At 45.7% G+C, this 23,123-nt stretch overlaps 1 protein-coding gene across 1 annotated transcript in view; it reads left to right on the plus strand.

Annotated features, from left to right (window-relative positions):
• Positions 1-23,123, plus strand: part of DEPTOR (DEP domain containing MTOR interacting protein) — a 119,635-nt gene that overhangs the window by 9,204 nt on the left and 87,308 nt on the right. The gene's annotated exons all lie outside the window — the stretch shown is intronic.

Consider the following 23,123-nt stretch of genomic DNA (forward strand, 5'->3'; position numbering starts at 1 on the left):
ACAGTGAAATGCAACATTTGGTGAGTATGGACAAAGACAGACATCTATGAAACTGAAACCTCCATCCAGATATCTTTGGATGCTTTGGCTTCCAGAAACAGAACACCAACTTAAAACAGTATATTGACTCCCCAAACTGGAAATCCGGGACATGTGGTGCCTTGAAGTGTAACTCGTCCTCGGTGGTTCTGTTGGGTCTGTCCTGTAGCTCCCTCACGTGTCAGCACTTTCTCTTTGGCTGGCTTCATTCTGAAGCCAGTGGTGGCATAGGAACTTCAGGCCTCGAGTAGCTCCTAATATGTTCAGGGGGAGAGAGGGAACATTCCCACCTAGGATTTCAGACACAATTCCTAAAGTCGTGCTGATTTGATCACTTAGGTCCCATGCCTGCTCGTGAGCCAATGAGATTGTGGCTAGGGGAGTGCATGACACCAGCCAAGGTGGCATCTCCCCACTGAACATACACAGTCTCCATTTCTATTGCTCTCTCTCTGTCTCTTAAGGGTCATTCTACAGTTCATGCATTTCATGCATTCAGTTTATACCATTTCCAGAAATTGCTTGCTCTCGTGTGTGTGTGTGTGTGTGTGTATGTGTATGTATTTGCTCATTTTTTTTTCCAAGAAAGGAAAAAATCTAGCACAGGTTGTTTTGAGAAAGTGAATAGTATAGCATAACATGTTATAAAATACACCAATAAAAACAAAAATCTTTTATTTCTCTGCAAGTATGAAATTATGACACAGGAAGTCAAAACACTAAGGAACATTATTTTTACAGACCACTGTACATCAGCTCATTTTAGAAGAATTTCTTTAAACAAGCCTTACTGTAAGTGGGTGCTACCCTTTTTCACTCGCTTACCTTGTATTTATTGCCTACTTTATGTTGGGCATTACAGTGCTTGCACATTTACAGACGCAAGCATGTTATAGTGCTTGCTTCGAGAGACACAAAGTGAGATAAGAGAAACCCCTTACTCTTGAGGAGCTCAAAACTGCATCCTATCTAGTATGGGTACACAGCGGAATCCATGGCCTACTAGCACATTACGTTAAAGCCAGGCATTCTGTTTATCAGTAAGGAAAACAACTCAAAGTTGGAGAGAAATGATCGTGTGTTTTACCAGTTGTCTTAAAGCCACTATCATGTTTATTTTTAAATGTTATGTGTTTGTAAAGAGAACACAGAAATCACATTTTTTCCCATCTGGGAAAGAGAAATGGCTCTTCCAGAGAGAAAAACCAAATGATGCCATGTACACATATACTTATATCTCTTCTGAAACAATACTGTCTCCTTAGAATTACGATAGTCTGCTTTTAGAATGGTCACATATCAAGCCCTTGCCTCCACTTCCTTTTCAGAACCTGGCCAAAGTGTTGCAAGGCTGAAGGAAAGGTTGAATTTGATGTTCTGAAGCCAAAAGGTGGCTCAGCAGGGGCATGAAGGCGCTGCCATCCTGCATGTCCCAGCAGGAGCCTCATCACTGGTTCTAGAAACAGTCCCTGCACCCCTTGTCCATGCCAGACCCCAGGGTAGGTGCTGAGGGCAGGAGGAGGACCTTTATTCCCAAGACTGCCTTCAGTGATCACTTGTATCTGCAGGAGTCCCAATGCCTAACCTTCTGAACTAACTGAGTGTCAGGGACTTTACATCCAGCTTTCCGGTTCAGGATTTCTAGACTGTGAAGATAAACCATCTGCAAAGTAATGAAAAGAATATACACCCTAAAAGAGCATTTCTGGGCTTCCTAAAGGCAAGAGCCCTTTGTTCCCTTGTATTTGTCCTGTCAGGGAAACAGCCAAACCTGTAAGAATTTTTACGAGTTTATTGGAGCCAAACCTACAAAAATGGCTAGGAAGCAAAATCTCAACAGAAAATGCCCCAGAGAACGGCAGCTTTGCGCCTTGTATTACACGTTACTGTCAAAGGAGGGGGCCTAAGGGGGCTGCAGGAGTTCCATTGGCGGTGGAGTAGGGGGGCAGGATAAAGCAAAGCAGGGGAAATCTCTGTGATTGGATAAAAAGTAAAACAAACAGATACATACATAGGTGGGTCTAGGATAGTTAACAATTAACATGATAAAAATAACAGTGAGGGGATCTGTGGTCTCTGCTCTGGTTGGGTGGTTATGCTTTGAGGGGTCGAAAGAAAATTGTTTTGAGGTGAAGAGTGAGTGACCTTGGTCACAGAGAAGTACCCACCTAGGACGTGACTGCCTGCCGTGACCTACTTTTAGTGAGCAAGTTTTCATTTTAGCCCATCCTGCGTGGTTATTTAGGTTTCTGCATTTGTAAGGCTCCCCTGTAGGCCTCCCCTGAGCTTGTCCGGTTTAACAGGTGGCCCCTTGGTTGGCCACAGTTTTGAGGCAAAACTGATCCCATGAAGGGATGGCCACCTCAAAGGAGTGGGAGCCACCAAGGTGCAAATACCATATATTACATGAATCTCATGTCGCGTATATCCTCGTATAATACATTTATTTTAAAATTTACAAAAGTACAGTATAGGTCAATGAATTCATATGTTCGTGATTCAATAAATATAAAAATTGAGTCATGTGGAATCTAAGGAACACACTGAAATCACAAGCAAAGCAGAGACAGACTCTTAGGGAGCAAGCTGACAGCTCTGGGTGAGGGGCAGTGGGATTGGGCAGAAAAGAGAACTCGGCGGACACAGACCGCAGTGTGGTGATGACGGTGACAGGGGTGGGGGAGAGCAGGTGGGAGAGGGTGTGAGGGGGAGAAATGATGATGGAAAAAATACAATAAGAAACTATTTTTGAAAAAGACATTGAAAAGAACTTATTGAAAATCTAAGGCTGGGGCATTACTGAAGGTGCTATCAGGCGTTTGAGCCAAGAAGAACACTTAGAAAAGGAGGCCAGGCTTCTGGTGTGGGGAAGACAGCGGCCTCAGAGACCCCGGCGGGGCAGGAGGACTCAGCCACGATAGAGGGACACGGGCACCCAGAAGAGCTGTGAACCCGGAGGCTGGTAAACAGCCTACCGTGGGGAAACAGCTCAGAAGTGGGCCCTCTGGGTCTGGGTCACAACTCTTCTCTGAGAAGTGGTACAGTACAGAGATCTTCTCGTAACTTGTAGAGACACTGGGGACAGAAAAGTTAGTTCCCCAGTTCCCTAGTTCCCTAGGGTGGTCAAGGCATGTATTTTTATACGTGGGTTGTGAAGATGGAAAGTTGGAGAATTCGGTAATGAGCTAATGATAGTAATGAAGTGTTGGGTCCTGTTCTGTGCATTTACGTGTGTATTATTTCACTGAGTCCGGACAATGGAAGGAACTAAGGTACGAGCAGTTTGACCGAGATTGCGTAAGTGGTTAGTGTGGGAGCCTGGCTTTGAATCCAGGTCTCTTCGAGTCCCTGCTGGGTGACCACAACGTTGTTGTGGAAGTAACTCCGTCAGACATTAAGAAGTAGGGCCCCTCCTCTTACCTTCACGTCACAGTCTAAGTGGGGCAGGGAGGGGAAGAGGCAGATGCAGTTAAGTAATATGTACAGGGCAATAACTAGAGTGGTCTAAGCTGCAAGTTCAGTGAGTATCAGGGAGATAAACATCTTGATCTCTGCAAAAGACAAGTTGGGCTCAATGATGAGAAACCATGGAAAGGTTTTGGAGCAAGGTATGATGTGATTAAGGCAAACTTTTAGGAGAAATAATTTAAAATTGGGAGGGGGAGCTTATACAGAGAAAAAAGCACCCACAGAAAAGGACTCACAAGAAAGATACAACTTGGGGGAGGTTAGGAGACACTCGCATACATCCTGGGCTCTACTGCTTTCAACATAATTATCCCTGCTAACCTCCCCACCACGGTGATCACCTGCGCGGCATCCGCTTGCACCCTCCCTGAACTCTCACCCCTCAGCACCCTCTGATTTGGAAGTTAGGCCCTGGCATTCGGGATTCGCTCAGTAATAGAAGCAAAATAGAACTCTCCACTAAAACAGCAAGGGTCTCAGGTTCAAGTCCCAAAGAATGCTTTTTTTATCACTTGGGTTTTGATGTCTTTCCAAGGAACACCTCCACTCAGAGATAGCCCCAGCCAAAGCTGGAAAGTCATCTCTTTGTTGAAGCAAAGCTGCTTCAGGGATAATTAAGATGCAGACTTTCTGGGAAAGTGGCCAAGTGTTCTTTACTTACATAACACAACCAAGAAAGGTCTGTCAGGTCACGTGTTCCAATGTATTTTATCAACTTCCTCCCTCGCTTCTGCATAATTTGGAAATGGGAGCTACTTTGGATTTTCGAGGAGGCGGGTATTTGTCCAAGATGAGTAAGAGGTAAGCTTGTATCTCACTCGCACCTTTGCACTGGCTTCACAGCAGAGACTTGGGCATTGATTTTGTGCCGCATCTTACCATGAAGATAACTAGCCGGAATATGTCCAAATAAAAGTGGTTTTTTTTTCTTGGATAATACTCCATGAGTTTAGCTTTTTTTTTTTTTTTTTTTTTTAAATGCCTCTGGCTTCCCTTGGTCAGAGTAATGCATCTGCATATTTTTTAAAGATTTTATTTATTTTTAGAGAGGGAAGGGAGGGAGAGAGAGAGAGAGAAACATCGATGTGCGGTTGCTGGGGGTCATGGTCTGCAACCCAGGCATGTACCCTGACTAGGAATCGAACCTGCGACACTTTGGTTCGCAGCCCGCGCTCAATCCACTGAGCTACGCCAGCCAGGTCTGAATTTAGCTTTTTATTCTTCGAAATGGGTAATGTATACAAAGGCGTCAGACGTTTTGTACTTGAGCACGGAAAAGGAGCTGCGATATAAAAAGCGTGAATTTTCTGATGCCTGTGTGGCGTGCAAGAGAGAGACACTCCAGTGAAACCCATTGAGGAGTGTCCGTGAAATCTAAGAAGCCGGGCCTGGAGCCAACACTTTTGTCTACGTGTTTGCAGTTTGCTGACTTCGCACTGTGGAGGGCTTAAAGCCAAGAAGAGCCGAGTCGGTTCACTCAGGACTTGCTTACAATCTACCATCGCATCCTTCCCTTGAAGGTGTAGGGTTTAGGGCCAGGAATTCCTTAGAAACCACCACTCCAATGCACTGGGGTCCACTGAGTCATTTTGTTTATCACGGGACAAAACGATTTGATTGCTCATATGTGTAGTGAGCCAGAGGGAATCTCTCTGTCTTCCTGTTAGCTCCACTTTGGGTGGTGGTTTCGCTGTTGGATAATTTTATATCCGAAAGGGGAACTCAGAGAGGGGGAGGAAGTTCGTTTGGCTACATGTCAGCAGTTCTGGAGAAATGTTTACTCAGGGAGGAGTTTGAAAACTGAGAGTTTGGGGATTGTGGAGACATTTCCAGTGCTTTCATGTTGTCCCTACCCTACCAGTGCTCCTCGGCTGACCTCCTGGCCCCTGCCAGAGAGAACTTCTAGTGACCAGGACTCTACCAGTTCTTTTTTTAAAAAGATTTTACTTATTTAGTCTTTCTCTCCAACCTGGGCCCTGCATAATGGCTCCCGCAAAGAAGGGTGGCGAGAAGAAGGGCTGTTCTGCTGTCGAACAGGTAGTGACCAGAGAAGACACCACCGACATCCACGAGCGCACCCGTGGGGGGGGGCTTCAAGAAGCGTGCCCCTCGGGCACTTAAAGGAAGAGATGCGGCAGTCTGCCGTGAAGGAGGTGGAACTCCAGATGTGCGCGGGGACACCAGGCTCCACGAAGCCGCCTGGGCCACGGGAGTGAGGGAAGTCCCACGCTGTGTCCGGTGCAGCTGTCCGGAAAACGTAATGAGCGTGAAGATTTACTGAACAAGCTCTATGCGTTGGTCACCTACGTCTCTGTCACCACTTTCAAAATTCTACAGACAGTTAATGTGGATGAGAACTCACTGCTGATTGTCGAATAGAGTTATACAACTGCAAAAAAAATTGTATTTATGTATTTTTAGAGAGAGGAAGGGAGGGAGAGAGAGAGAAACATCGATGTGTGAGGGATACATAGACCAGTTGCTTCTCGCGTGCCCGCAGCTGGGAACCTGGCCCCCCACCCTTGCATGCGCCCTGACTGGGAGTCAGGTCGGGGACCTTTGCATTCACAGGCCAGCACTCGGTCCACTGAGCCGCAGCAGCCAGGGCTTCACTGTCCTTCGTGAGCTTCTGAGTGTGTGGGGAGGGAAGGCCACGCTGGCACAGCGGGCAGCCTCGTGGAACTTACAGCACGTTTGCAGAAATCCTTGCAATTCTTCTGGGAAAGGACATTTTGTTATGAAATTCAGCCTAGCAGTCCTTAGAAGAACACCCACGTGTTCATAAGAAAATATGACAATTTATTTTACTTGAGAGTCAAAAATCCTCTCCTTGAAAGAACATGGGAACAGTTATTAATTACTCTGTCTGGGGAGTTCTGGGAAAGGGCCTTCCTGGAAATTTTAGTACACTGCCTGTCAAGGAAAACACTCATTGGAAACTCTGTGGTAGTCTATTAACCTATTACCAAAGATTAAATTTGAGAAATTAAGTTAGTCTCTTGAAAAACTGCACTGATTAGGATTTTTCAGTGTTTCCCCACATGGTGTCATGAGGCCTTGAGAACCGTATCTTAGCCCTGTGACCCGAAGCACCTGCCGTGGCAGAAGGGTGGTTCCAGTACCTGGTTCTCAGAGAGCCCGTGTTTTCTTGACCAGGAGACCCTGTGTCTGTGTGATAATTCTCCAGGAGGAGGGTCAGGATGATTACAGGCCTGTCTCCCCTTCAGACTTCTAGGAATGGGACAGATAAGCCAAAGGCGACACCTTCTAAAAAGGGAAGTCCAAGCTCTTTGTGCCAAAATTCTGGTGACTTAGAAGAATGGGTGCTCCTCCCACTTTGGGCCTTTGTCTGCTTTGTACAGACTTCCATCAGGGTCTCCACAACCCTCCCCCTTTTTGTCCCCCTGTGGGGTAAGAGGGGGTAAAGGTGAACTCCATGTTGTATGGTGTGGCTTAAGGAACGCCTGTACTAGGGACCCATAAATACGGAGGGTGGGCAAGAAGGATACATGGTCTTTTATTCTCTGACTATTCTACAAAGAGCTGGGCATGAGCCCAGAGCTGCCAGACTCTGTCCCTGCTGCTACCTGACCTTCTTACAATGCAGTATGAGGATGGCCTTATCTCTGGCTCGTGAATAACAGGAACTCAGGCACTGGAAAGACTGAGCTGGGCAATGCCAGGTGTGCTGCATCTGGAGACCTTGGGGCCTTGTTTGAAGTCACAGCCCATCCTGCTGGAGAAGGGAGGCCACTAATCCTAAGGGGAGCTTGGTTTGGCTACAGCCTTTGTTGCTGGAGAAAGGCTGGGCTCCCAGTCCCAGCCAGCTCCCGGCCTGGCAAATCGAGCTGGGACCCCGAGGTCACATCCACAAATCCTGTGCGTCCCTCCACAGCTGGCAGATCTGTGCACTCTCCAAGGCGAGGTGCAGTGCCTCACTCAGTCTTGGCTCCAGCGCTCCCTGCCCACAGTCTAGGAAGAGGCATTCCGTCTTTCAGTGCTACAAGTGCTTGATGACTTACTTACTCGGGAGTTTTGAAATGAGGACTTTAAACTTTACCTTCTCTGATAAATGATGGTGTTTAGTTCAAAGGTTAAACTAGGTGGCCTTTTAACCTCTGATTCTGTTTTTAATTGCTCAACATGCAGCTTCCGTGTATTTTCCTTCTGCCAAGATAGATGGATAAACTAACTGTTCCTTGGCAGTAGCCCGTAAGTTTTATTACTGTGCTATTTATTGTGATACCCATTGTTTTGGTGTTATTCTGATTTTCTTTTAGCCTTCTCAATAAATAATGACAACAATGACATAATAATAATTAGGATTTATTGATAGCGTTGGATATTACTGATAATGGCCAATATTATTACCAGTATGCCAAGGAGTGCGATAAGGAATGACAAGAGCAAGTAGGTGTCATTAGCCCCATTCTAGAGTTGGGAACACAAAGGCTAAGAGAGGTTAAGAAACTTGCTTGGGTCATAAGACCAGGCAAATGGAAGAGCTGGGCTTCGCAGCTCCACAATGTCCATCAGAAGCCATGCTCTTAGTCCTGGCTGGTGTGGCTCAGTGGATTGAGTGGTGGCCTTGAACTGAGAGGCATCGGTTTGATTGTCAGTCAAGGCACATGCCTGGGTTACAGGTCGGTACCTGGTTGGGGGCATGCGAGAGTCAACTAACTGATTGATGTATCTTTCACACATCGTTGTTTCTCTCCCTGTCTTTCTCCTTCCCTCCCCCTCTCTCTGACAATAGATAAATAAAATTGGAAAAACAAAACATCCCTTAGTGTTTATAGGTTGAGGACGCAGCTGGGCTCAGCCCTCAGACTGGAGTCAGGGGTGGAAAACGCCCCTAATCCTGTGGATGTGATCTTAGACCTTTGAAATTGGACTTGGCTCTAAATATATGTGTCCATGCTGAGCAAAATTTAAACTTTCTCTTCTCATAGTGTATCAACTACATGCATCAAAACGATGAATAGCAACATTAATATATTTAAGAATTAATTAAGAAATACTTAAGAGCTAGAAAAGTTGGGTTAGTTGTGTGAGTAATTAGCTATTTATACTACACCCTATGCCTAAACAGTAGGAAGCACACTGAACACACAGACACACACACACACACACACACAACGCGTCAGATTACCTTTTGTGTTTTAATTGAATAATGATAGTAAATACTCTCCACTTGTGGGCTTTCATTAACTAAAACTATTAGAATTTCTGGAATGTGAGTCCGGCTGGTCATATCTTAGACTCCAGAAGGGAACTTATTTGTTGGTGCTTCCCTGTGACGTGAAACTCTAGGAAAATGCATATTCCCAGGATTACGTTTTGCACATAAGGAGTTATTCAGCACAATCTCATTTAAAAATGTTCCAAATATTGTTGGTATGTTATAGATGAAGAGTTTTTTAAGATGTTGTTTAATTTCTGTTTAGAACTGGAGTAAATATTTTTTCTGTTACCATTTAGTGCCCTTCTGCCCCTCCCCCACAGTCATCGCCACACTGGTGTCCATGCCCATGCGTCCTGCCTATCTCCGTAGATTCTTACTACAGACTGTGATAGAGAGCTTCCGACTCATCGTTCTCAAAGAGTCTAAGTTGAAATAGCAAAATAAGCACTGGATATTCAGTTTAAGACCCTCTTCTTTTATAGGGACCGATAAGACAATAATTTTATGATTATAACTGAATGTTTTACTCTAGACCTTGACATTTGGTGGAAAATAGGTCCTATGGTTTAGATGTTGATTTTAGGGTTAGAAGAATGTAGAACTCTAAGGGTTGGGAAATCTTGGGTTTGAGACGATAAATATGAAGATTTTATAAGACTCCAGTGGATATTGACATAACACTAGAATTTTCAAGGATCCTGAGAGAGAAAAATTGTGTTAGCAGAAGAAAGGATAAGGAGTATTTCAGGGGAGGGGGTGTAATCTTGGCATGGGCTCCTGAATAAATAAGATCCAGGGGCTGTAACTGGACACTCTGTTGACTAAATCAGTTTAAAGTTCAGTTTCCTTTTCTATAAAATGGGAAGAATAAGTAGAGCGCTTGAGGCTACCTGCATGTCAAGTTCTTAGAACAAGGCCCAGCAAATAGGGAACATTCCTTATTAGCTGCTGTTGTTGCTACTAATAGTAAATAGGTCAACGTGCTCGTAGTTACCATTCTGGAAGCACTTTTTCTTCAGTGATGAGATGGGAGTGTCCGCATTTATTTATGGTGCCGAGAAGGTGAATTTCAAATGACACGAGAATCAGTTATGTATGTTGTAGATAGGCAAAAACTATGGGTGGTGAGCTCCATTGCCGGTTTTGGTAAATAAAATTTTATTGGAACACAGCCATGCCCATCCATTGACCTGTTGTCTGTAGCTGCTTTTGTGCTACAACAATAGCGGTAAGTCATTGTACGCCAAACTGTATGGCTTACAAAGCCAAAAATATTTACTGTGTGGTCTTTGATAGAAAAAGTTTGCCAACTCATTATGTATATCAGAGAGAAAGAGAGCAAGAGAGAGTGGGGGGAGAGGGAGAGGGAGAGGTTGAAGGAGGTTGTTTTTTGCAGGTTATATTGAGTAATACCTACTGGACGTTGATGGCATTCTTCTAAAGAAGAGATGAACATTTGGCAAATTTATAAATAGATTTTGAGGAGCTTTGTTTATTCTTGCTTCCATCTTTGAAAGACATATTTTACAGTAGGGAACCAAGTTTAGAAACACTCTAATGTTGATTAAGGGTAAACACTTTCCTTAAATAACCAGCCATACAGAGTAGTCAATGATTTGCTTTCTCATTGTTTTCCACCTTCATGGATGCCTGGCGCCCATTGCGCCCACACGGAAGATGACTCGGACAATGTGGACACCTCTGTGGACTCACAGGTGCTCCCCAGGCACTCCCTGCCCAGGGCCCGAGGTCCTTTTGGGAAAACCCATTTCAAGACCATTGTCTTAAACAAATGGGAAATGCTGAGTTTATTTTCTCCCATTGTTTTCTTCCCCCAACCCTCTGTCAGTCTCCATAGATTTCAAAATAGTGTGGTAGGTATGAAGTTGCATCGTTCTTTAATTTCTCCTTGTCCTGTGATGTGAAGCTGTCTTTATCTTGTCACACATTGTGCTGCTGCGTGTGTGTGTGTGTGTGTGTGTGTGTTTGTAGGCTTCATCACACCCCTGGACAGGAAATTCCACTAAAAATCTGTTAGTCCTTAGCTGTTAATTCTTGCTCTTGGCTCAGGAACTGAATGAAGCCTGAAGAAGGAGGAGTCATTCATTTCCATATCTTTTTTTTTTTTTAAGAAAAATTGTCATTTAGACGCTTAGAGAAGTTAGTGCTTTAAATCTGTGTGAGAATCTGTGTGTGTTTGAATTGTTAGTCAAGAATCTCAGTTCAGAAGCATAGGAAATCTTGCTCCCTGGCATATGTTGTCAGTTTGGCTCAAATAAACTCTTATAAAATTTCTTAAAAAACAACAACAACAAAAACTCAGTTCAGTCAAGTGTCTGCTTTCAGAGACAAATCTGTTATGGGCAGTTGGAATGGCTTCTGCTTTGCAAAACCTTTTCGTAAATCTGTTACGAAACAACCCACACGTGTGTATGGTGTGTCCCCTGCGTCCCTGCGTAGCTCAGAGAGACTTGCTAGCCTACTTCAGGGTCTGCTGGTGCCATCCACTGGAAGTTCCCACAGCCTCTGGGGATCTCTTGCCAATGTAGTCTTAATTCCTTCTAGCACCCCCCTGCTTCCTTAATGAGACTCGCAAGCCTGTTCTCAGGGGTACACAGCTCCTGCGTTTTCTAAGCTTTCTTCTTCCGTCTTCCCTTGATCTTATTAGAGCCTCTGGATCTCTCGGTAAAACCTTTCTTTTGCTTAAATTAGCCAGCATTAATTTTGTTTCTTACTAAGTACCTGGAATTGGGTTTATAAATATTCTGTGACAAAAGTGACAAGAATTATAGGTACCTGTTACAGTCTTTTTTCCCTAAAAACACAGAGTGAGGGATAGTTACATAAAATTTTTGTCTGCTACACAGTGTAAAAAAAAGGCTAATTCTGCTTGGTACAGCATAATCATCTTTGATCCCTCACATTTGTCTGAGCTTTAATATGTGAAAATGTTGGACTTCTAACCACATTTCTTGTATAGATGGTTTTATGTTATTTTATTTATGTAATCTTTGTGGGATCTCCACTGTTCCAGAAATAGGGTTCAACCATTAATAAATGCTTGTTGATTGATCCCTTATGGGAAGTAAAATTGCTTTTAGTTTCCAAGTAATGAAATTTCATTCTTCCCTTTCCTCCTTTGAAAATAGGAAAACTGAAGTTTTGGGAGTTGGACCTTGTGCTTTGCAATTTGCACTGGGAGTCAGAAGTGGAGAGTGTTTTGTTTAATTGATTTCATTTGGTTGTTTGCAGTTTTACATCTTTTCATGGACAAGGACACTTATGCGGTTCAATCATGAGCCCGTAAACACTTTTTTTTTTTGCTTTGTGTTGGCTCTTTTGCATTTTAGTCTGTCACTTCATTGTGTGCTGTTAAAATTGCTAAATATTTAGTGATGAGCACTAAAATCCCACTTCAGAGTCAGCTGATTATGCAATCCCAGGTAAGAGGACACACAAACATATTAATATTTTTAGCTTTCACAGCTGCTATTAGAAAGATATGTAATTACAGCCTTGTGGGTTTATAGCAGTTATTAATCGGTGGCCCAGAGGCCTTCAGAGAGCACAGAAGGAGGTCGCTCTATGAGTCTTTGGACTGGAAAATCACAGGCACTTCCTGGGTGAGATGAATACATAAGGACATCTATTAGTTTTGTAACAGCTTTCCTTTCCTCTATCTTAGTTCTGTGTGATCAGTATTTGTTATATTATTTATGATCGCCAGGTAACATTTCAAAAGCATCTTATATTTTAGGAGATTTTCTACATAGCATTCTATTGATTCTTATCATTCTGACGGTCCTTAGCTGGTGAGCTAATAGGAATCCAAGTGGCGGTTTCGATCCCAATAGAGAGCTTGAAGTGCTTTGCTAAAGGTCTGTCATACTGCCTTGTTCTTCGTTCATGTCCCTCGTGTTCAACACAAGATGGGTACACAGTGGATGTGGAATAAAACTTTGCTAAGTGGCAAAAGAAATGCAGTTCAGGAAGAGAGTAAGTGACTTGGCCAAAGACACACAGTGGCTAATTGATGGAGGTAGAGCTCAGATTTAGATTTTGGGTTTTTTTTTTCTTTTTTTAGATTTTATTTATTTTTAGAGAGATGGAAAGAGAGAGAGAGGATGAGGAGGAGAGAAACATCGGTGTGTCAGAGGCACATTGACTGGTTGCCTTTCACATACTTCCAACCTCTGGGACCTGGCTCTCAACCCAGGCACATGCCCTGACTAGGGATCGAACTGGCGACCCTTTGGTTTGCAGGCCGACATGCAACCCCCTGAGCCACACCACCCCCTGAGCCACACCAGGTATTTTGATTCCAAATCCCACACTCAGCTTTGTAATGCTGATGCCCTCAGGAAAGCAGCTGGGGTAGTTTTCAGGGAGAAGAGCTAAAATAAACAACTGCATTTAAAATCTTCAAATGTAGATCTCTTAAATTGGATGAGGGATTATTTTACAGCTGAAATTAAGTTCTATAGTTATGATGTGTTTAAATGGAATTTTAAAAAATATATAGAACTGGAGAAAAAATCATGAGAACCATGCCAGTTTGGAGTTCACCCAGAATCATCACATTTCAGGGGTTTTAGAGAGGCAAGCGTCTTTGCATGCTGAAGACAAGGAAAGTGGCATTTACTCAAGTGAATAGTCCATGATGGCGGTCCCTGCTGCTTGCTACCATGTCTGATACGCACTAGGTGTTCAGTTAATATTTGCTGACCGGGTGAGGTCCAGAGAACTAAAGTAGTTGCTCCAAGTTACACCTCAGTGAAGGGCTTCCTAAAGGGGTGATCTTACCATGTTGATCAACATGTATTTCCACATCACAAATATTATCAAGTTGTTGAACTTCAGGCTGGAGAGACGTCAGTGGTCATCTAACCCAGCCCTTCTAAATGACTCTTCCTTGGCCACTTGACTTTGTACCAGAGCCAGAATGGAACCGACAGTCTTGGTTCCTTCCTACTTCCTACTTTCCACTGCCAACTCGGAAAGCATTTCTGAGGAATCAAAGGTGTCCTGTCCCGGAGACCAAGTGGCCCTGAGGTAGGTAGTGTGTGTAGAGCTGAGAAAGGACATGAGTCCCATGTCTCAGTCCTGAGCTCCTTTCCTCTCAGCCCCGAGGACGTCTGCATGAGACCCTTCCACCCAAATGCAGGGCATCTCTGCATTTCTGATTTGCTCCTCCCAGGTTTAGCAGTACTGGGTCTCCACCTCTACTAAAGACCAAAACTGGCCAGCCCCTCACTGGTAAATTTAACATGTATATCTTTCCTACATCCCAGCTCTCAATTTTCTGCTACACTGGGGGGGTCAGGGGTGATGCTCTCATACATTGAGCATGAATACCTTTTCCCACCCCAAATGCACCTCGGCCCCTCTGCAAGGGCAGACAAGGGGAAGTGATACATGCTCTGATTGCCCATGTGAAACTTCTGTCTTTGAGTCAGTTGCAGTTAGAAAGAGAAAACGGTCACTGTATTTCTCACATACCCTGTGAGTGTCTCTTAGGCGCCAGACACCAACCCTAGAACAATAGGGAAACCAGGGGAACCCTGCCCTCAAGGAATTGACAGCCAGAGATGCCAGCCAGCTAGAGCCACGAATGGAAATGTGGGCAGTTACACACGGTGATCATTTCTGCGATAGAAGGACATGGCAAGTGCAGTGGGAGCACCGGGTGGAACCGATTGACTGCCCGGGGAAGGAGGATGCTGAAGACTTCCTTGAGCACTGACAGCTAAGCTGGGTTTGGAAGGAGTTGACTCAGGGTACAGTGGGGGAGGGGAGGTGCAGTCTTTTAAGGCAGAGAACTAGCAAGTAGAAAGACTCGAAGACTTGAAGTGTTATGGCATGTTCAGGAAAGTCCAAATAGTCCTGAAGTTCACTGGTTTTCAAATGTTTCTGCTTGCCCATACCTATCTTAAACGTGTTTTGAGCATAGATTCCCCCCATCTTAAGCATGTTAAGTTGTGCACATGCACCACTATTCCGATGCATCGTGCATATCAAACACACACACACACACACACACACACAAATAGAAATTTAGAAGTCTAGACTTCCAGCAAGATGGAGGCATAGGTGGACGCACCGTACCTCCATGCACAACCAAGATTAGAACAACAGCAATTTACAGCTAGAATAACACCCAGAACTGACAGAGGATTTATCTGAATGGAAGTCGGACAGCCAAGAAGTTGAAGTACACCCATACATCCAGACCGGTAGGAGGGGCCGAGAGGAGCTGGGCAGGCTCCGGTCGGCGGCACGCGGAGGTCGGGGAGAACTTGGCGTGAACTTGGCGCTAGAGCCATCCAGGGCGGGCAGAAACGCAGCAGGGGACCCTGAGTATGCGAGCTGCGGCTGGCAGACCCAGTGAGGCGGAGATTGTAGACCAGGGCAGAGCTTGCAGCCCATGATCCCAGAGAAGGGACTGAGATCCCAGGAGAACGGAACTGCCGCCATTGATCCCTCCCACCCCCGCTCCCACATATAACGTCACAATCTATCAACTGGGGTGCCCAGCCCCGGTGAACACCTAAGGCTCCGTCCCTCACCGTAACAAGAGCGACCAGACCAGAAAAAAAAAAAAGGAGAGACAGGGAGAGATATGTTTCTAACAGAAGAACAGATCAGTCCCCCAGGACTCATCATTTTGAGCGACCAAGAAATAGCCAATCTATCAGATGCACAGTTCAAAACACTGGTGATCAGAAAGCTCATTGAGTTGGTTGATTTTGGGCGCAAATGAGATGAAAAGATGCAGGTTACCATAAAAGAGATGAAGGAAGATACATGGAGGAAAGCCAATAGTGAAGGGAAGGAAACTGGGTCTCAAAACAATACAGTGGACCAGAAGGAAGATAGAATCAGCCAAGCAGGAAAGCATGAAGAAATAAGAATTCAAAAAAATGAGGAGAAGCTTAAGAGCATCCAGGACATCTCTAAACGTTCCAACATCCGAATTATAGGGGTACCAGAAGGGGAAGAGGAAAAGCAACAGATGGAGCACGTATTTGAACAAATAATAAAGGAGAGCTTCCCCAATCTGGCAAAGGAAATAGTCTTCCAAGAAATCCAGGAAGCTCAGAGAGCCCCAAAGAAGTTGGACCCAAGAAGAAACACACCAAGGCACATCATAGTTACATTAGCCAAGGTAAAAACGAAGGAGAGAATCCTAGAAGCAGCAAGAGATAAGGGGACAGTGACCTACAAAGGAGTTCCCATCAGACTGTCAGCTGATTTCTCAAAAGAGACCTTACAGGCAAGAAGGGGCTGGAAAGAAATATTCCAAGTCATGAAAGACAAGGACCTACATCCCAGATTGCTCTATCCAGCAAAGCTCTCACTTAGAATGGAAGGGCAGATAAAGTGCTTCTCAGATAAGGTCAAGTTAAAGGATTTCATCATCACCAAGCCCTTATTTTATGAAATGCTAATGGGACTTATCTAAGAAAAGAAGATAAAGAAAAACCATGTATAGTAAAAGGACAGCAAACTCACAATTATGAACAACCACACCTAAAGCAAAACCAAAAGAAACTAAGCAAACAGCTAGAACAGGAACAGAACCACAGAAATGGAGGTCACATGGAGGGTTAGCAACAGGGGGGTGGGAGGGGGAGAGAGGAGGAAAAGGTACAGAGAATAAGTAGCATAGAATGTAGGTTGAAAATAGATAGGGGGAGGGCAAGGATAGTACGGGAAATGTAGAAGCTAAAGAACTCATAAGTATGACACATGGACATGAACTAAAGGGGGGGAATGTGGGTGGGAGAGGGTGTACAAGGTGGAGGGGAGTGAAGGGGGGAAATGGGACAACTGTATTAGCATAATCAATAAAATATATTTAAAAAAAGAAATTTAGAAGTCTCTTGAAAGGTGTGTAAAATACAGACACTCTGATCTTTTTTGGTTGCACCCCCAAATGATGGCCTTGGCCCCTCCTTTGTAAGCCGCCCTCTGGACTCGAAGCCCTGTGAGGGAGACCGTGTATGTGTGTGTGTGTGTGTGTGTGTGTGTGAGGTTCACTGCCATATGCCCCCTGGTTAGCACAGTTTCTAGCATTACTAGGCATGCAGTCAGTGGTAATTGGGTTGAGCTGATTTTCAGTATTATCAGAGAGTTAGCCTAAAGTAATGAGCTGGTGACAAGTGTGTCTCAGCTTTCCTGAAGGAAGAGCTTTGCAGGTTTTCCCAGGGATCTAAGCAGAACAGCTGGGCTTTGAGTTTAAGCTCTGACTCTCACTCTTTATCTAGGGAGCCCCATCCACCCACCTGAGCCGGACCTGCCTGCCCCGATCAGGGCAGGGCAAGTCCTTCTCATAACTTCTCTGTGTCTCAGGAGGCCATTCGCGCTGTTGGACAGGGCAGTAATATTCCTGCACATCACAAGGCGCTTGTGGTGAGTGACTAATGAAAGTGATATTGTGAAGCCTCTGTCAGCGGCGAAAGGCCCGCCCAAATGGTAAATAGCCCTTGTATAAGCGGCCAGAGAGAATGAGGCCATTCTTCCTCCCACCACAGCTCTTACTGGGAACGATAACAACATCAAAAGCATATTTTTCTGTTGGACTTTTGAATCCAGGGGTCTGTGATGTTGTTGCAATAGAACTGTCTTTTTCGCCTGGCAATTCAAAACAGGGCCCTGCAATTCATAGATGGGTTTGAAAAAGATTCAAGGCAGTGTATGTGAACCTTTTACAAGTGCATTTAACATTTTATTATAGATTAGTTAAGTTTATATACTTTCAGGTATATAGAGAGAACAGATTTCTTCAGCAAATTTCAGGAAACTAGGAGATTAGGTATATATCCTTTTTCATCTTTTTTTCTCCCAGAATAACTTTATATGCATAAGCCTGCTGGTAATATTTGATCTTTAGTTATTCAGCCTGTAAATATTTATAGAGAGTCTCAGGGGCCAGCCTTTGTCTGTATGAAACAAGATATCAAGAAATAAACAGCATGATTCCCGCCCTCAGGAAGCTGACTTTTACACGGAGAGATAGAACAAGAATCCATGAATAAATGGAGGACGATTGGACAAAATACTGCAGAGAACCCTGGAGTGGTGCAGGAGTGGCTTTAGGAAGGAGAAATCCTTGTGACCCAGGAAAGGAGATGGCTCTCTGGTGAGGTGGGACAGGAGGAAAAATGAGAAGTTTTTTTGTTTTTGTTTTTTTAAGAGTCCATTTATTTACTCTTAGAGAGAGGGGAAGGGTGAGAGAAAGAGAGGGAGAGAAACAGCAGTGTGTGGCTAGCTCTCAAACCCCCCCCCCCCCCAACCGGGGACCTGGCCCACAACCCAGGCATGTGGCCTGTCAGGGAATTGTGACCCTTCAGTTCATAGGCTGGCACTCCACTGAGCCACACCAGCCAAGGCAAGATGAGAAGTTGGTATGGAAGTCAAAGAGAAGCAGGATGGAATTCCTGGCAGTGGGGATGCCGTGGACAAAGGCAGAGAAATGGGGTAGACCGAGGAGATGTGCCCGCGTGATTGCAGCAGGGGCCTGGGGGTGGGACCAGGGGTCCATACAAGGTGGATAAGGGGCAGAGGCCAAGGGAGGGAGCTGTGACTGCTGCCCCGAGGTCGCAGAGCCTGTGCGTACCACAGTTAAAAGCCAGTCTGGGTAGGTCCTTACCGAGGACGGGTAAGTGGGGCAGCAGGTATGTGTTGGAAAAGCGGGGATCCAGGAACTAAATGAGGAGACTTTGGACTCGGAAGAGTGGCTGAGGGGGGAGGCCACTCAAAGGACATTTCCAAGGGATCAACAACAGAAGTTGATGACAGCTGAGACCTACGGCATGAAAGAAATCTGAGTCCAAGAGACATTTTCTGTGTGTGTGTGTGCCTGTGTGTGTGTATGCAACTCAAGAAATGTTTACAGTGTAAATACATCTGTATAATCAGCACCTCTGTCAAGAAACAGAATGTTACTAGCACACCAGAACCTCCCCCTCATCCCTTCTGTTTACAAGAAGCAGTCTCTGAGTGCCTACCAGCACTATCCAGACTCCAGGGAATGCAAAACCTAACTAAAGCCTAGCTTCTGTCTGTAAGGGGCCCTTAGGTCAAGGTCATTGAGAAGGTTACCTGGGTGGCTGGAATATTCGAGGAATCACTCGTAGAAATCAGATGCTTGGGAAGAGGAACTGGTTCAGTAGGGAATGATGATGATGAGAGAATGTGTGTGTGTTTTTGGGGGGAGGCGGGACAGGGAAGGGGAGCTAGAGAAGGGGCAGCAGTGAAATGATGGATTTGCGTCTACCATGTTTTGGGGGTATTGAATTTGGGAGCGGGTGCTAGGCTCTGGCAATACAACAGTGAGTGTTGGGGATGGAGACACCCGTCCTCAGGGTCCTCCCCGAGGCGTTGCCACCTTTTGCCCACAGCAGAGCTGTCCCTGGCCCGTTGCCTCTCAGAACTTGAGTGAACACGGTGCCTTCAGATTTGGCTCCTTGTCCTTGAGTCCGCTAGTCCTGTGGCCTTCTCCAAAGTTCCTTCCTCTCTGGGGCTCTGGCTGCTTTGCAGAGCCACCGGTGGACCCCTGCAGAGGCCCATCCGCCCCCCTGAGCTGTACCTGCCCCGGCCCACCTGGGTCCTGGCAGCAGGCGGGGCTTGAGCCAAAACTCAGAGGCCTGCTGGATGCACACTCTGAGGAACAGCACTGGCATATTTCTTCCTGGGGGAAGAAATATGTAACGTTTCCTATCCAAGGGGACCAAACACAAACACAGGTGATCCAGATAGATACTCCTTCTGATTAATAGACCAGCAATGACAGAAACTCTTCGAAGCGCTTCTGAGTGTGTACAGCCTGGATGGGTATGTACATAGCCACCAAAGGGCCCAAGACTAGACACTCAAGTTTTGCACTTTGTACTGGGCTGGAGTTTCTTTCAGTCCAGCCGAAAGCAAAGATGGAAACCCAGACCCTACACTAACTGAGATTGCTTACCATTAGCCCTATCCCAGACCCTTTGGGGAATATGAAAGAAAGAGAATTCCTTACTCACACTATTTGTGGTATGGTTGAAGAGAAGAAAATGGATGAAAATAAGAGTAAAGAAATATAAAAGAATATATGGGTGAATGTGAGCACTGTAGGAAAAACATCATGGGGAGGCAGGGAAACAAGAGAATGTCCGGTTGGATGAGAGAAAATGTAGTGGGAGAAGGTTGTGTTAAGTGAGATTTTAATGGCTAGGTAGGAGAAGAGGGGCAGCGTATACTGAAGAAGGAAGGAATAGCATACCTTTCAGGACAGTGATCGAAGTGGTGACGCATTTGGCTAAAACAGGAAATAGAAGAAGAGGAAAATGATAATGTTGGATAAATTCAGCGTGTGTGTGTGGAAGTCATACACATAGAAGACAACATTTTTACTTTGAAGAAACAACACCTGTTTCAGTTTCGTGGTCCTTGAACTACAGAAACTAGTTCGCCGCCAGCCGTTGTTGAAGCTGTGCGTGGTTGCAGTGGTTGCAGCTGGGGCGCCCCAAGTGTACATGGGTTGAGATGACCAGCCCCTTAGCAGGAAGCAGCCTCCACTGTAGCTGCAGACGTCACCAAGAACACTTTGGAGGGCTCTTGAAATATTTTTAAACCCTGAGAAACCTTGTTTCCCCCCCCCCCCCGTGTTACCGACCTGCACACCCAAAGCCTCTAGCATGCTGGCAGCTTCAGCATCTGCCGTAGGAGCTGAAAATACACGACTGTAACCCTACCCGGTGTTTGCACAGCATGCTTAGCACAAGTTTCCCTTTGATATGTTCATCCTCGTTTGAAAGCCCAAAGGAAATGAAATGTGCTGTTTCGTGCTCCTTGGCGCTGTGGTTTGCGGTAGAAGGTTTCAGTACAAGCTGTGCCCCAAACAGCCGGTTCTGTTTTCATCTCGGGAGTGAGGATTTACCCTGGAGACTCTTCAGGGTGTCCATACAAACAGAGAAGTTCAGAGTTGAAAGAGATTTTAGAGATAAGTCTAGTCAGCTTCCTCATTTTCCAGATTAGGAAACTCAAGTCCTAATTGGATAAGAGCCCTCCCCAGGGCCCTGTTACCTAGACAGAAACTGCACAGTCTACAGTTTAGGTGGCAGATTCCTCCCAGAGACAGTGCAGTCCCTGGCTTCTATTGGTCGGCCCAGGCTGAGACAAAGCAAAGTCCGCTGTCTCAGCCCCATTTCCGCCTTGGGCATCTTTCCCACAAGTGGGACCAACCCTTTCCTCTTTTGCCCTGATTACAGTTAATATGTGTGAGCTTGTCACCTATTTCTCAGCCAAGACCTGTCTTTTAGGGAGAGAGGAAGGGAGGGGGGAAAGGAAGAGAAACATCAATGTGCGAGAGACACACTGATCAGTTGCCTCTTGCGCGTCCCCACCTGGGGACCTGGTCAGCAACCCAGGCGTGTGCCCTGGACTCAGCCCACTGGGCCACACCAGCCAGGGCAGCCAAGACATGTCTTGAGAAAAAACAGAGAGACTCTTATGACTTTTTCTTATTGAAGGGAGACCTGTGCTCCTGTCCTGGGAGGATGAGCATTACTGAGCAGATGGTGAGGTACATTGAAAGAGGGGCTGCCCTGACTGGTGAGGCTCAGTGGATTAAGAGCTGGCCTGTGATTCCCAGTCAGGGCACAAGCCTGGGTTGCCGGCTGGGTCCCTTGACTGGGGATGTGCAAGAGGCAGTCAGTCAGTGTATCTCTAACACATCGATGTTTCTCTCCCTGTCTCTCCCCCTCCCTTCCCCTCTCTCTGAAAAGGAAGGAAAGAGAGAGGGAAGAGAGGGAGGGAGGGAGGGAGGGAGGGAGGGAGGGAGGGAGAAAGAAGGAGGGGCTCCAAAAATCACACTGTAAGTCTGGCCAGGGAGTTAGTTCCCTTGTCAGTTTTGCAGGGTTTTGAGGGTGCTCCAGTGCCTGGAATCTTACTCCCGGAGAGTATGTCTCCCCTCGACCACACCCTGCCCCACAAACGTCTGCGAGATCTGCACACACCTTATAGGCCTTGGGCCGCTCTCCTTCCCGCCTCCTCCCATCACCCTCTTCTTTTTACTGCGTCACATAATATGGGTTCTGTTTCTCTGCAACCCAGTGGTTTGTGAAGTGTGCTCCCCGAGGAGGCAGCATCAGCATCACCTGGGCTTTTGTTAGAAATGCAAATTCTCGGGCTCACCATCTGTGGTGTAACAAGCCCTCTAGGTGACCTTCCTGCGGGCTGACTTTGAACCTCACTGCCCTCTCCTTCCCTGAGTTCAATGTCCGCCTCAGTCTGCAGATCACCTGGTGTGTGTTTCTCATATTCTATTCATTGTAGTTATTATTTCATGATCTTTTGTACTTTATCTTTCCATATATTTTTTTCTTTGTCTAAAAGTCGACCCTGTGATGTTTTTCTGAGGGATGAAATACTCAGTTCCCCACACTGGATTGATCGTGGTGTCTTTCTCAAGACTCGAGTGCTATTACCAGGCATGATTTGCAAGGATGTCACAGAGCCCAGGCCAGCTCTTGATAAACTGCTAGATTAGCAGCAGCCTCTGTTTCCAGGCCATCCCACATGGAGTCCAGCAGACAGCCTGGCCAGAGGCAGAAGGTCAAGTTTGATGTTCTAGCAGGGAAAACACCTAACTTTTCCAAGTCTCAGTTTTCCCACTTGTAAAATAGTAATGCTTGGGTGGGGGTGGGGGGGTTGTCCTAGATATCCTGAAATTATAAGTAGATATCTCAGTTAAAACAATGCCGTGATTTTAGTTATCCCTTTGCTTCTAGCAATTCTCATGGGAAGCAAAGACTTGGGGGCGTTTTCGGGTAGTGACTGAGCGCTCCCTCCCCTTGGGTTGCCTCTGCTTCTACCTGCCGCTGCACATGCAGGGCTCTCCTGCTGATCCTTTGACAACGAGGAGCAGCCAAGTCTACCCAGAAGCTGTCAGCCCGCCCTGTTCCTGACTCCCTTCCAGAGACATTAAGCAAAGTTAGTGCAAAATCCTGCATCCACGCTGGGAAACCGGTCAACTGAGGACCACGTTTGTTCTAAAAAAGTCACTGAAATAAATGCGTATTCCATGGCTGCTTGGTGGTGCTTTGGCAACACCTGGCAGTGAAAGATGTACAGCAGTCAGAGTGGGCGTTAATTGAGAGCTTATTATGTGCTAAGCACTTGATCTAGTTTCTCATTTAGTCTTCACAATATAAGACATGTTATTATTCTCATTTTGGAGATGAGAAAATTGAGGCGCCGAGAAGTTGAATGCTTTGTCCAAAGTTACACAGTGAATAATGGATGGAACTTGAATTGGAACTCTGGCTGCTCAGCGTGTCTATGAGTGAATGATGAATAGTGAAGGAGGAAGACAGGACGTTAATTTCCTAACTAATGCCCCTGAGTTCCTATTCCTACCTGAAAGGAATACTTGATAATCCCCCAC

Source organism: Phyllostomus discolor, chromosome 7 (genome assembly GCF_004126475.2).
Source record: "Phyllostomus discolor isolate MPI-MPIP mPhyDis1 chromosome 7, mPhyDis1.pri.v3, whole genome shotgun sequence".
Lineage (NCBI taxonomy): Eukaryota > Metazoa > Chordata > Mammalia > Chiroptera > Phyllostomidae > Phyllostomus > Phyllostomus discolor.